Source organism: Panthera uncia, chromosome C2, assembly GCF_023721935.1.
Source record: "Panthera uncia isolate 11264 chromosome C2, Puncia_PCG_1.0, whole genome shotgun sequence".
NCBI lineage: Eukaryota > Metazoa > Chordata > Mammalia > Carnivora > Felidae > Panthera > Panthera uncia.
In genome coordinates, this window is record NC_064810.1 from 137,936,719 (window position 1) to 137,949,252 (window position 12,534).

Sequence of the window (12,534 nt, forward strand, 5' to 3'; positions counted from 1 at the left end):
GTTCTTGCTGCCTGGAACTCACCGCACGCCCGACTCTGGGTTCCCACTCCACAGTGTACTTGCTCCATCACATAACTTATCAATATTGTAACCGCCTGTTGAGGTATTAATTCTACTGCTGCTACAATATCTAATATTTAGGAACACTTAACTGTGGGGTCAAACGCTACATGATTCCATTTAATGAAGAAACTGAGCACATGCAACAAAGCCAGGTGAAGCTAGGCTATGAAACCACACATTCCCACTCCTCAGCTCTCATTCTTAACTCTATACCAGTGGTTTGCAGTAGGGATGAGTTTGCCTCCCACAAGACATTTGGCAATATCTGGAGACATTTTTGATTGCTGCAATTGGAGCATGGGTGGGGCGGGGGGAGGGCTACTGGTATGTAGTGGATAGGGGCCAGTGATGCTGATAAACACAGGGCAGCTCTCCACAGCAAAGAATTATCTGGCCCCAAATGCCAATAGTTGAGGTGGGGAAACACTGCTAGAGACCAAATTAATTTCTGTAGATTGCACCAAGAGTCTCTGAGCATCTCTACAGCAAGGATTTTCAAATGGGGGCACCTGGGTGGCTCAGTGGGTTAGGCACCTGACATCAGCTCAGGTCATGATCTCACAGTTCATGAGTTCAAGCCCCACATCGGGTTCTGTGCTGACAGTTTAGAGCCTGGAACCTGCTTCAGATTCTGTGTTTCCCCATCTCTCTCTCTCTGTCTCTGCCCCTCCCCTGCTCATACTCTCTTTCTCTCTGTCAAGAATAAATAAACATTAAAAAAAATTAAATGTTCACCATGGTGTCTTGGCACCTACCATAGAGTCTGGCACCCAGCAGATGTCCAGTGCATATATGAGATGATGGATGGTGGGAGGTGGGATAGAGGAATGAATCATATATGGATTCATGGATTGTGGGAGGTGGGATAGAGGTATGAATGCAGAGATGGAAAGATGGAGGGATGGAAGGATGGACACAGTCAGGATAAAAAAATAAGTTTACTCGGGGCACCCAGCTGACTTAGTAGAGCACATGACTCATGATCTTAGGGTTGTGAGTTCAAGCCCCGTGGTGGGTGTGGTGCCTACTTTAAAATAATAAGTTTACTCATTTTAAGGCTTGGTTTTTGTGACAACCTCAATAAGGATAACTAAACATATATTCTTAGTTAGCAGTAAATGAGTGCATGTAGAGTTCATTCTAGAGAATGCCTTCACCTTAACAACACCTTATGTTAATGAAGCTACAGAGGACAGATCAAATTAATAAGCCAAAAGCCTAGGAGGCTTTTTTTACAGAGTCCTCAGAGGGACAAGGTGTTTTTCAAAGCCCTTCTAACTACTACACTACAGGATAAATTGATGTATTCATCATCCACATAGGCCATAACTGAAATTGTTTTTAAAAAGATTTTTCTGTGTAAGGTTTCCGTGGTTCCTTTTTTTTTTTAAATTAAAGGACAAATAATACAAGAATATACAACATTATACTTCTCCTTATTGTAGCTACATTTCAGATATAAACACATTATTCTAGATCTCTATCTAAATGCTAGAATTGGAGCAGAAATTATGGTGGAGCTTAGGTGACATTCAAAAAGGTAAACAAAAACACACATGGCAAAAAGAAGCCATTCTCTGGCTTATGTAAATCAGCACATCCAGATCTCAGGAATAAAGTCAAGAAAAGATACGTTTTATGATTATAATACTTTAAAAGTAATATCAATTTAGCATAATTTTTATATCATTGCAAAAGACTTCAGCAATGGCAACCTTAGTCAGTGTTGAATACAAACTCATAAGCCTTTTTTTGTGTGAAAAACATCAAGTTTCTGCTGTGGGATTGATACTGCTCCTAGGAATCAGAACTTATAAAATGTAGTCAGCGGTTAAAACAAATGAGACTAATTTTTTTAAGTGTAGTGCTATGAACTGTTCCTCACCACCTCTTGCACTACACTTTAGCCATTTGTGTTTTTACACACACACACACACACACACACACACACACACACACACAGAGAGAGAGAGAGAGAGAGAGAGAGAGAGAGAGAGAATGGTGACCAAATAAGTTTTGTTACCTGCTCTCCCTCTTGGAGATTCATAATGCACACAATCATAAACACAGTCTCTGAAAAATTCTTGTGTTAAGATGTTAAACTCAGGATTTCCCAAACATAATTGATCACGGAGTAACATAAATAAACAGTAAACAAGTAAACAGTAAAATAATGTGAGGATCTGCTGAAATACTCAGGAGTATGAAGAAGGACTAAAAGTTGATGACAGGGTTTTTAGCTTGGGACATCTGCGTGACGGTGGCATTTCTCACCATGGTTTGGAAGCTAGGCATGGGAAGTACAGTTGGAGCCAGAGACAAGCGCTGCCTTTTTAACTATATATAAGAACGCGAGACACGCTTGTCACAGAGGCAGAGTCTCCATGCACAGACATGCCAGTTGCTGAGACATTTATGCACACTGGGAGTGAAATTTGAAAAAGTTGACCACCCCCAGGAACATCATGATCGTTACCATCAGTCATTGTTTTTTGAGCACCTTTTCTGTACAAGCATTGTTGAAATCTGAGAAAACAGAGACTTTCCCCTCTTAAGACTCTGAGGGGAAAGGGGGGAAAAGCATACCCGAATCATCCTGAGAACCACTGAACAACGTGCATCACAACAGTCAGAATATTCAATGGGTTCCTGAATGTCACGATCATGCATTGTGCCACTAAAACCACGACTATCCTCTCCACTCTTCTCCTCACAAACATTCCTGAACCTCCAGAAGAGTCACAAAAGTGTATTTCCCAAATTAAGAAGAAGACATACCTGCTGTCAGTTTGCATTCTTTTGTCCAAACTTTTGCTTTAATCGGCTTAACACTCACGAAATTCTGAATATTTTTTATCACAGAAGAGAAACCATGATCCACGAGGCCTCTCGTCTGGAACTAAGAAGTTGAATGAGTAATTCAGTTCAGATCAATCCTTTCCTAGCCATTACATGTTACGCTCACTCAGCACATGCCCCTGTATATGTATGTTATTTTACATGGTGTTATACTGCTGTATACACACTACATATTATAATATATGTGTTGTATGCACAGATATGTAAATGTATATGTTAGAGTGTCTATCATGATAGAAAGGCTACAGTAAACTTCTGGGGACACAGAGTTAAGGATCCTGGGTCCTAATAGCAGGCTCTCCTAACTTGCCATTTGGAAGAGATATCTAAGCTCACAGGAGAGCTCAGTTTCTCACTCAATAAAAATAGTACTGCACAAGAAGACCTGCCAGCACATAAACTCTCCAAAGTCCTTTGAAATTAGGACAGTATGGACTGGACAACATGAGGACCATTCTAGCTGTCAGCTGGCCAGATGGCTGAGAGAAGCGTATGGAAATACATTACTTGTGACTCGGTGGCTTGGATATTTCCCCCCTCCCCAACTTACTTGAACATCATAATTGGCTAACGAGTTGGGGAAATTAAGGCGAAGAGTGAATATCCTTAATCAGAGACTCACTGACCTAAATAGATTCAACCTCACACTGCTTGGATACCAAGAGAACCCTGGCTGAATCCCACTGCAATATACACTAATACACACAGGCTGTAGAGACCACAAAACAATTGCCTCCTCAGATTAAAAAAATAACTTTATTTCATCTAGGGGGCCATATGAGAGAGCCCAATAAGCATATCCATTCTATCACAGCAGATACCATTTCATAATCCCTTTGTATTAATATATGCATATCGTCTTATAGGTCACTAGGATGCATGCTGACTAGTGGAACCAGGCACAAATTTTTGTAGACTGAATGGGAAATCAAATCAAATAGTCAAAATGGCTTTATTTATTTTTATTTTTTAAATGTTTTTTAATGTTTATTTATTTTTGAGACAGAGAGAGAGAGAGCTCGTGCACATGAGCACGAGCAGGGGAGAGGCAGAGAGAGAGAGAGAGAGAGAGAGAGAGAGAAAGAGAATCCGAAGCAGGCTCTGCGCTGTCAATGCAAAGCCTCATGTGGGGCTTGAACTCAACGAACTGCAAGATATGACCTGAGCCGAAATCAGATGCTCAACCCACTGAGCCATCCAGGCACCCCATCAAATAGTGAAAATGACTTTAAATAATGCAAGAGGTTAATTTGCCATCCATTGCTCAACCAGTTCAGACACTGGCACAAGCCCTACTAGCTGTGGTATAGATATCTAATGCAATTCAGGCAGCAAACATTCAGTTTGGGCAAAACTAAGTCAAAAGATGACACTTAATACCAATAACAGACGAGAAGGAGAAGCACCACCCCTTTACCTATTCCCATTCAGTTTTCCAACAAGTATTTCCCTGTGCCCAGGTGTCAAAGTCTTTGCTAAGTGCTGGGGAGGCCAGCATGAATAAACCCATAGCCCTTCATCACACTTTAAAGGGGGAGACAGAAATGGAAACAAAACCCAAACTGCCCTGCAAGGTGATAAGAGCTATACAGACTGAAGCAGACAGTATCAAGACCACCTGTTCAGAAGGTTCATGGCTATCAGGTCATTTTCAAGTACCTGGCTGTCCTGTCCTCTCAGATTGCTCTAGTCAAAAGCCTGGCTGAGACACTGGATATTTGAGAAAGTCGGCCTAAAGAACATGTTAACCATTCATTCCTCTAGGTTTTCTGAGCTCTATTTTTGCACTGGGGACAATCGCCAGAATCTCCACGGCTGAACCACAGTAGCTCAGGCTCCCAAAGATAAACTCCCACTGGGTTACTTTTCATCATTTTGTCTTCTGCATTTTTTATTCTCATAAAAGGCACGACCATATAAAGAACTTTACTTCGCATTCTGTAGAATTGAAGTTCAAGTACTGGCCATTATATGATTTGATATTTCATGGAAGTATATACTAGGTGCCAGGCACCATAGTAAGCCCTCTAGAAATGTTATATGATGTATCTGTACAACTTCAATGCATATCTGCCACCTCCAGGCCCCCTTTTTCCTGTTAACTTGGCTACCGAGAAGCTTAGAGCTAAATTAAATAAAGCAGTAAGCACTTAGGATTTCAGTTTAATGATCTTTACTCCTGTAGAAAATTTTGATCTTTCTTCCCCTACCATTTTCACAAGTCTTATCACTTTGTGGGATTTTTGCTATGCATTTATGCAGACACATTTCTGAAAGCCCATACTCTATAAACAAAAACACATTACCATAATTACCCATTGTCGTTTCCTTTTTGTCTCAGTTGTCAAAAGAGTTTCCATGAATAGCTAATTTGGAGATGACCCTTTGGGTATCACACCTGGGTCACTTGAAAACTCAGATAATGCAATACTTCGCACAATCATCTGGTTCAGAATCTGTTTATGAAAGTGTGAAAGGAGGTAAAAGGGGAAAGTTAAATGACTTCACTTACAACACAGTGTAACCAAACGTCCAAATTTGGAAATTTGGTTATTTCCAAATCTACCCCCAAGGGCGATTTCAATCTTGTATTGTATCCTGACAGTCCCATTTTGCCCCTTCCCCAGGAACTGCTACTTGTGGAGACCAGCTTACACCACAACACGCCCTTGGTCCCCTTAGGGCTGCCAAGGCCAGAGGCACTGCCAGAACCTGCTGAGTGAGAAGGCACTGCTATCATCCAGTGATGTCGGTTCCCTGGAATTTCACTCTTAGCACTGACAATGCCTCTGGAACTCATAAAGATTCTGCTGATACCCAGAGAGTTGAAGGTCAGTGTCTTCAGGGAATCTGGGTAACCTGTTAAGGCAAACTGCTGAGGATTTGCATGTACTCAAGGCAAATGCCCCCAGGAAGAACTTGCAGAAATAATCCTCTGCAATGTCACTATATAGAATAGAATGGGGCTAGCTTTCATCTCAAAAAAAAAAAAAAAAAAAAAAAAGGGTGGGGGGAAAGAGAGATAAAGATGGAACCATATATTCATGGCAAACACATATACGCAGGCACAAGTCTTGACATACCCAGTTGGTACCCACTCAGGTTGCTTAGTCACATATTTTTAGGAAGACAGTGTTTGGGTGCAACCATTGCTTTATTTAGCCAAGATTTATCCAGCTCCTACTGCGTGCCAAGCACTGTTTAAGACGCAGGAGAATCAAGAGTTAATGAGGCAGTCAAGACTCTTTTCTCCTGGACTCTACATTCTAGACGGGTATTCAACAAGTACCAAATGAAATGACAATTCAGATTGCAAAGAAGACCAAGCAGTGGGGGGGGGGGGGGGGGGGTGGGGGAAGAAACTAAAAACAGTATGATGGTTCTGAGAAAGAATGAGTCAAGTGGTCACAGAAGGGCTTTTTAAGAAGTTGACACATAATCTTACACTAGAATGACAAAAAGGAGTTCAAGAAACCAATCGCCTCACTCGGATTTCTACCAAAAGGATAAGCTTGTTAAAACAAACACACAAACAAACAAACACCAAACTTGCAATCCCACGGGTGGCTCCACACATGCCATGCTTCAAACAACTTCAAAAATTCCAGGAAAGGATAGGAATCCACAACTCTCTCTTCTCTTAAGGAAATTTTAAGAAATTACCTTTTCCCAAAAGATGTTAGATTAAAAGGCAGTTGTCTTAATTCATCACTATGACAGAATAAAGAGGCTAAAAGGAGAGAGATGGAATGCTTATTCCTCTTATAAAGCCAGTTAGTCTATAAAACAGCATTCCAATGTCAATAAAATTATGCCTTTGCATTATAATGCCAACAGGAATTGCTTCATTAAAAAAATAGTTCAATAGCTATATTTAGTAGAACTTACTCTCACTAAAAAAGAAAAGCAAATCATATCTACTACCAGATGGTCCCACTTCCAATATATATATAACTTTGAAATTCATTAAAAATAAGATTTTGACAGTATCCATTCAACGTGTACAAATAATAAATGATTGTTCACCCATGTCTTCCCATATATTACCTTCAAAAAATCACTTACTATTGAATTTCTGTTAGACTCGATTAAAACCCTTAGCCAACTGGCGTGAAAACTCCTAAAAATATCCACAGCTCAGAATACTTTTCATCAAAACACCTTTTTCTTTAATGTTTCCTAGTCTCTGACTAGTTTCAGAATAAGAAAGGTAAGCAGAAGTGAATTAGGGAGCAGATCAGTCACCAGTGAATATTCAGAATGAATCATGGAATATGTGAACTAAAATGCAATTTTTATTACTTTGTAATCTAGCACATGCTATATATTATTACAATGTAAATAGGCAGCATAAACTAGAACAAGGCCAAATAATGTAAAGATATTGCTCAACAGGTCTACGGGATCCAATGCTTTTACCATTATAAAAATTGCTGGGCTCTGTCATCAATACACCATCCAAGGAAGGCTTAGTTTTTGAACTCCAAAACTGGTCTTTAAAACTGCATCTCACTAGCACCTAAGACCAGTAACAGGCTACAAGGAAGACTTTGTTTCAAATTTATTTACTGATGAGTAGGCACAGTGTTTCAATCTTCACAAAATCTGAACGTGTGTGGAGACGGGAGGGCGGAGAGTGTTCAACTTGTTTGTTCAGGTTCACTCTTTTTCTTTGCTTCGGCTTAGGAATTGTTATGCTTCTAGACTCTTTTTGTAAAATTTCCCATTTGGGGACAAGTATACACTTAACCTTTAATAAATTAAAAAAAACAACAACGACAACAACATCCTATGTGCCCTCCCCTCCAACAAATCAGAAGGCTTAAGAATTAGCACTAATAATCCTACAATGGTCATTGGGAAATCCTCCTCCAAAATGACAACTGCAGCTAAGAAGGACGCGATCTACTAGGGTTAAAAAACAAAAAAACAAAAACCAAAAAACAACTCCCCCAAATGAGTCCTCCTCGGAAGGGGGCTGGAGGCCCGGGGGAGGAGAGCGCAGCTGGCACAACTCCTGGTTACCAGAACCAACTCGAGGCGACCCAGAGGAAGATGCTGCGTCAAAAGAAGAGCGAGGCGAAGAAGCGCGCGACCCAGCAGGGAGGCGAAATCGCCACCGAGTCCCCGAGGAGGCGGGGAGAAGCCAAGCCGCCAGGCACCGGCCACGGCGCACGCCAACATTCAAGATTATTCTCCCTTCCAAACCCCGGAGTTCCGGAGCAGGAGAAAAAGGGGGATGGGGGGCACCCACAGTCCCTTTAAACCGCCTCCCCGCTCCCCGCCCCCCCCCCCCCGGTGTCTGCCAACCTTTTCCGAACCCCCGTGTCACAGAACTTCCTCATCATGGAAACTTCCACTCGGTTCGGCGCTAAGGATGCCAAACTCCATTTCACAAGGAGCCTGTCAACAGCTGGGCTTGGGGGTTTGAGGAACAGAGCGGCTGCGATTGGAGGGGGCCCCCAGACACCCTGCTCCGCCACTGCCCACGCTGGGGCTCCCCGACTGCCGCCGCGCGGTGCCGGAGCACGAGGGGCACCTCCTCCCGGACCCGGGGTGCAGAAGCCCCGCGGAGGCAGGTAACACGGCGGCTGACACCCTCCACCCACGCCCGCCCGCGCGCCCGGCTTCGCCGCCCGCACCCCTCAGGCTCCCGCGACACCCCCGCCGCCAGCCGGCCCACCCTTCTGGACAGTCGGAACTGCCGCCCCCTCCCCCCCTCCCCCCCACGCCCCCGCCTCCGCGCGGTCCTCTCGCCAAATTACCAGTGCCCTCCAGACGGTTGGGTTGAGCGCCCCTGCCCGGGGAAGGCAGCCTGCGGGCGCTTGCCCCGAGCCCGGGGAACAGAAGGTCTCCTTTCCAAGCGCACTCACATTATTCATGCAAAGTTAATCCCCGCCGCGTCACGGCCGCCCGCCCGAGGATGTGCGCCTTCCTTGGCCAAGCCCCGCAGTCTCCACCCTCCTCCGCCCCCTCCTCCCGGCGGCGGGGTCCCGGGGAGCGCCGGCGACGGGACGTCGCGCGAGTCCTGCAAAATGTCAACTCCTTGGGCGAAGAGAGGCGGCCGCCGCCAGGGCCGCGCCGGCCCTCCCCGGCCACTCCACTTTTATAGGCGTAGGAAGCGAGTGTGGTCCGGGCACCGGAGTCCCCGCCTCTCCGGGCCCCCCTCGCACCCGGCCCGCCCCGGCCCGCTCCCGGGGCACTGCCTTACTCCGGGCCCGGGGCGCCCGCGCCGCGCCGCGTCCGCGAACCGGTGACCTGGTTTCCCCTCCAACCCTCGCGGCGGTCCTACTCGCGCGGCGGCGGCGGCCAAGAGCAAGCAAACCCGGCTCCGCCAGGGGCGCAGCGAGGAAATGGCCTCCCAGACGCTCGCGCCGCCGCCGCCGCCGCCGCCGCCGCCGCCCAGGGGCCGCCAGGATGGCACCCGACGCCCCCCGCCGGGCTCCGGGGGGGGGCGCTCAGAAGTGTCCGCCGCTGGGCGCTCGCGGACCCCTACCCCGCAGCCCACGCGCGCACCGCCCCAGGCCGGCCGCCTCCGCACCTGCCTCCCCAGGTTCGGGCGCTCCCTCTCCTCCCAGTCCCGGCCGTGCCCTCCTCCCAGGGTGCCCTTCCCAGGGTGGCGATGTTGCGGCGGTTTAGGCGGCCGCGCGTCCACCCACCCGGCGGCTTGCGCACCGAGGTTCGGGTTTGGACGTCATTCCTCTGGTAGGCGAAGAGGAAGAAACGGGGGACGAGTGACAAGGAGGCGGGGGGACCTTCCAGAAGCACGGGCTTTTCTCTGCCCCGAAGGACCAGTGTGACCCCTGCCAGCGCGCTCCTCTCCCTTTTTTCCAAACCACTTGTGGCGCGTGTCCGGCGGACAGAGCGCTCTGGCTCCTCCTGGGGCCTCCCACGGGCCGGGCTGTCTGGAGTTCCCTTCACATCACCCGGCCCCCGCCTCCCTGCTCCCCCCCCCCCCCCCATAATTTGGAAAATACCTGGCCTGCTTTTGAGGGAGACACCCCTTCGCATAATTATGCATATCCTGGGAGATGTGTGCAGAGTTGAGACACTCCACAGGTTCCAGAAGGGCTGCCCTATTAATTTGCCTTGGCCCTGCGTATGTACAAATAAAACCCGGAAGACAAAAATAATGTATACTCTTGCAGAGTTCTGCCCCAGGCAAGTAAGAATTTCTGAACTGCCCCCCATCCTCCACCTCAAGTGTTGAAAGCCCAGGGTTCAGGTTAGGAGAAAATGAAGCGGGCAGCTGCATTCTGGGCTTGAAGAATGCTTGTAAAAATACGGAGTGCCCAAAATGCTAAAATGCAGTCGGTACGAAGGTATACTTGCAGCAAAACTATTCTGACGACAGGGTACAATTATTTTCTTATATTAAAAACAATCCCTACTTCATTACTGAATAAACGTATATATTGAATATACGTTTATTCGTACAACAATGGGATAGAGCTATGACGGTCTGTATCCTCAACTGTCTGAACAACGTATAGATGATTTATTGCAGAGCTTTCCAGATTTCCAGCCGGTGACGTGGGATTTAATTCCAGCTTCTTGTGAGCATCCCACGGAAGAGGGCGAGGAGCCACCACTCTGGCTAGCAGCCTTAACAGCCACAACTGTCCAGAAATTCGGGAACTGTTGCCTGCGCCTGGACGCACGGTGTTTCAGGTGCTTCCAGAGAGAAAGTCGCAGACGCCAAGGCTCCCTGGCGAGAGGGAGGGGCCTCCCCGTCAGAATCCACGGACCTTAAATCCCCTCGGTTCTTGGCGATAAATCCTTGCTGTAGTTTATTTTTCACTCGTGATAAGGCTATATACCATAGGCTTTGCAGGTTTTGTAGCTGGATAGAAGTTGTTCTCCCTTGCAGGGAAGTTCCTGGGCTCTGCTCCAGTGCTGCCCCGGGATGTTTTGGTTGCTTTGGAGGAAAGCTGTGGAGTCTGCACCGTTTGTTCCAAATAGGCGGCCCCCTGGTGGCTAACTGTGGGTGAAAAATCAGGCCACTGAGGAAAAAGCTTGGCTTTGACAGGCCACTACAGTTGACAGCCGGGTCTGCGCAGGGGCTATTGAGACATGCGAACGACTTTGTAATGGGGGGTTCCGGGGGGGGGGGCGGGGGGGGCGGGGCATGATGCGAGTCTTCCTTCACAAAGGTGAATAATAGGCCCTGAAGCCTAATGGGACTTTGAATCTTTTTTTCCTCTTCCTGAGTGTAACTTGCAGCTAGATTCCATCTTAAGAAGGAAAACATCACACGGAGAATGAAGTATAACAAACACTGTTGCTCCCCTTTGTTCAAATGGCTTTGCTTTTCTGATCTCATTTTGCCTGGAAACTTTCGAAATAAAAAGTAAATTACAGCATTAAATAAATAACATGGCATTATTCAAACAATTCATGAGACTATGATTGTAACAATGTTATATGACAATGAGAGAAGGCAATTTTAATGCACCGTTATTGAAACAACATGAATTATGAAGGATTCCATGAATTGGCCCTCTGAGGGACGACTCCATGATGGCAAACAAGGATTGCTCTTATGTTTCACAAAGGGGCCAATAGAGCAATAGTTTTATGGGGACCTGACTGAAGGCAAAAATGATATTCAAACTTTAGACCATATGGCCCCTGTTCCAGTCTAGCTGATTTGAGAGGGCACATCAAACCTGTTTTCACGACCCATGCTCACATGCCACTGATAGACATCCTCATTACCAGGGTCGACAAATTTCAAGTTGCTGCCTTGGTTCAAGGAAGCCATTCATTCATATATTCATTCATTCATTCATTCATTCATTCATCCACCGCTGGGGTAAGAAGATAAATGAAGTGTAAAGTCAACAGAACTGGGATTACACTGAAGCCACTGAGGCCAGTGGTGCAAATACAGGGTCTGAGCCTGTCTTTATTTAAAGTATTGATGTATTGTTCATCATGGATGATTGTTACATTAATTTTTATCTTAAAAATATTACATTAAAACATAGTTTCTCTTTATTACATTTTTTGATGCCCCTTAAATTTTGCACTCAAAGAAAGTGCCTCACATGCCTCACCCAAGCCCTCATCCTTCTGTGCCTTCAATAATACCAAAGTCTAATCAGAAAAGTAAAATTCAAATAGATTTGCTCAGGGTCAAAGATAATTAATATATAGTAAGGAACTTTAGGTCAGGGAGTTAGACATGGCAGGGAGTTGTGAGAGAAGGGGAAAAAAATCAAGGGAGATGCCACTGGATGAAGTTGAACCAGTCCATCAAGGATGGACTAGATTTTACTACTCTGGGAGTATTGGAACCAGAGGAAGTGCTATTCCAGGGACTAGGACCACTAATATTCTTTCTTTCATTCAAAAACTCCTTCTCAAGATGGTTGTACAGCCAAATGACCCAGCCCTGGAGATTCTCAATCTGTTTATTGTTAGTTCCTGGAATTTATTTTGCCTATGAGGCCTCATTGATTCTGGTCCATGGCTAGACAGATAAGAATGCCAAGCCTGTCCCTGCCCTTCAGGAAAGACAGACTATTATGGGAGATGACATGTTCAAAATTTACTCTACTTTAAGAGTGCAATGAGAAATATATAAATGTAACTTTCTAGGTGATTGCT

General features: G+C 45.8%; 1 protein-coding gene across 4 annotated transcripts in view; it reads right to left on the reverse strand.

Moving 5' to 3' along the window:
* The window catches only part of THRB (thyroid hormone receptor beta), a 384,988-nt gene extending 373,998 nt beyond the window's left edge, over window positions 1-10,990 (reverse strand). For 2 of the 4 annotated variants that reach the window (XM_049628891.1, XM_049628885.1), the window contains exon 1: window positions 8,688-8,785. The gene's annotated coding sequence lies outside the window, so the exon portion shown is untranslated. The other 2 variants (XM_049628887.1, XM_049628888.1) reach the window with 2 other exon arrangements.
* Between the last annotated feature and the right edge of the window lie 1,544 nt (window positions 10,991-12,534).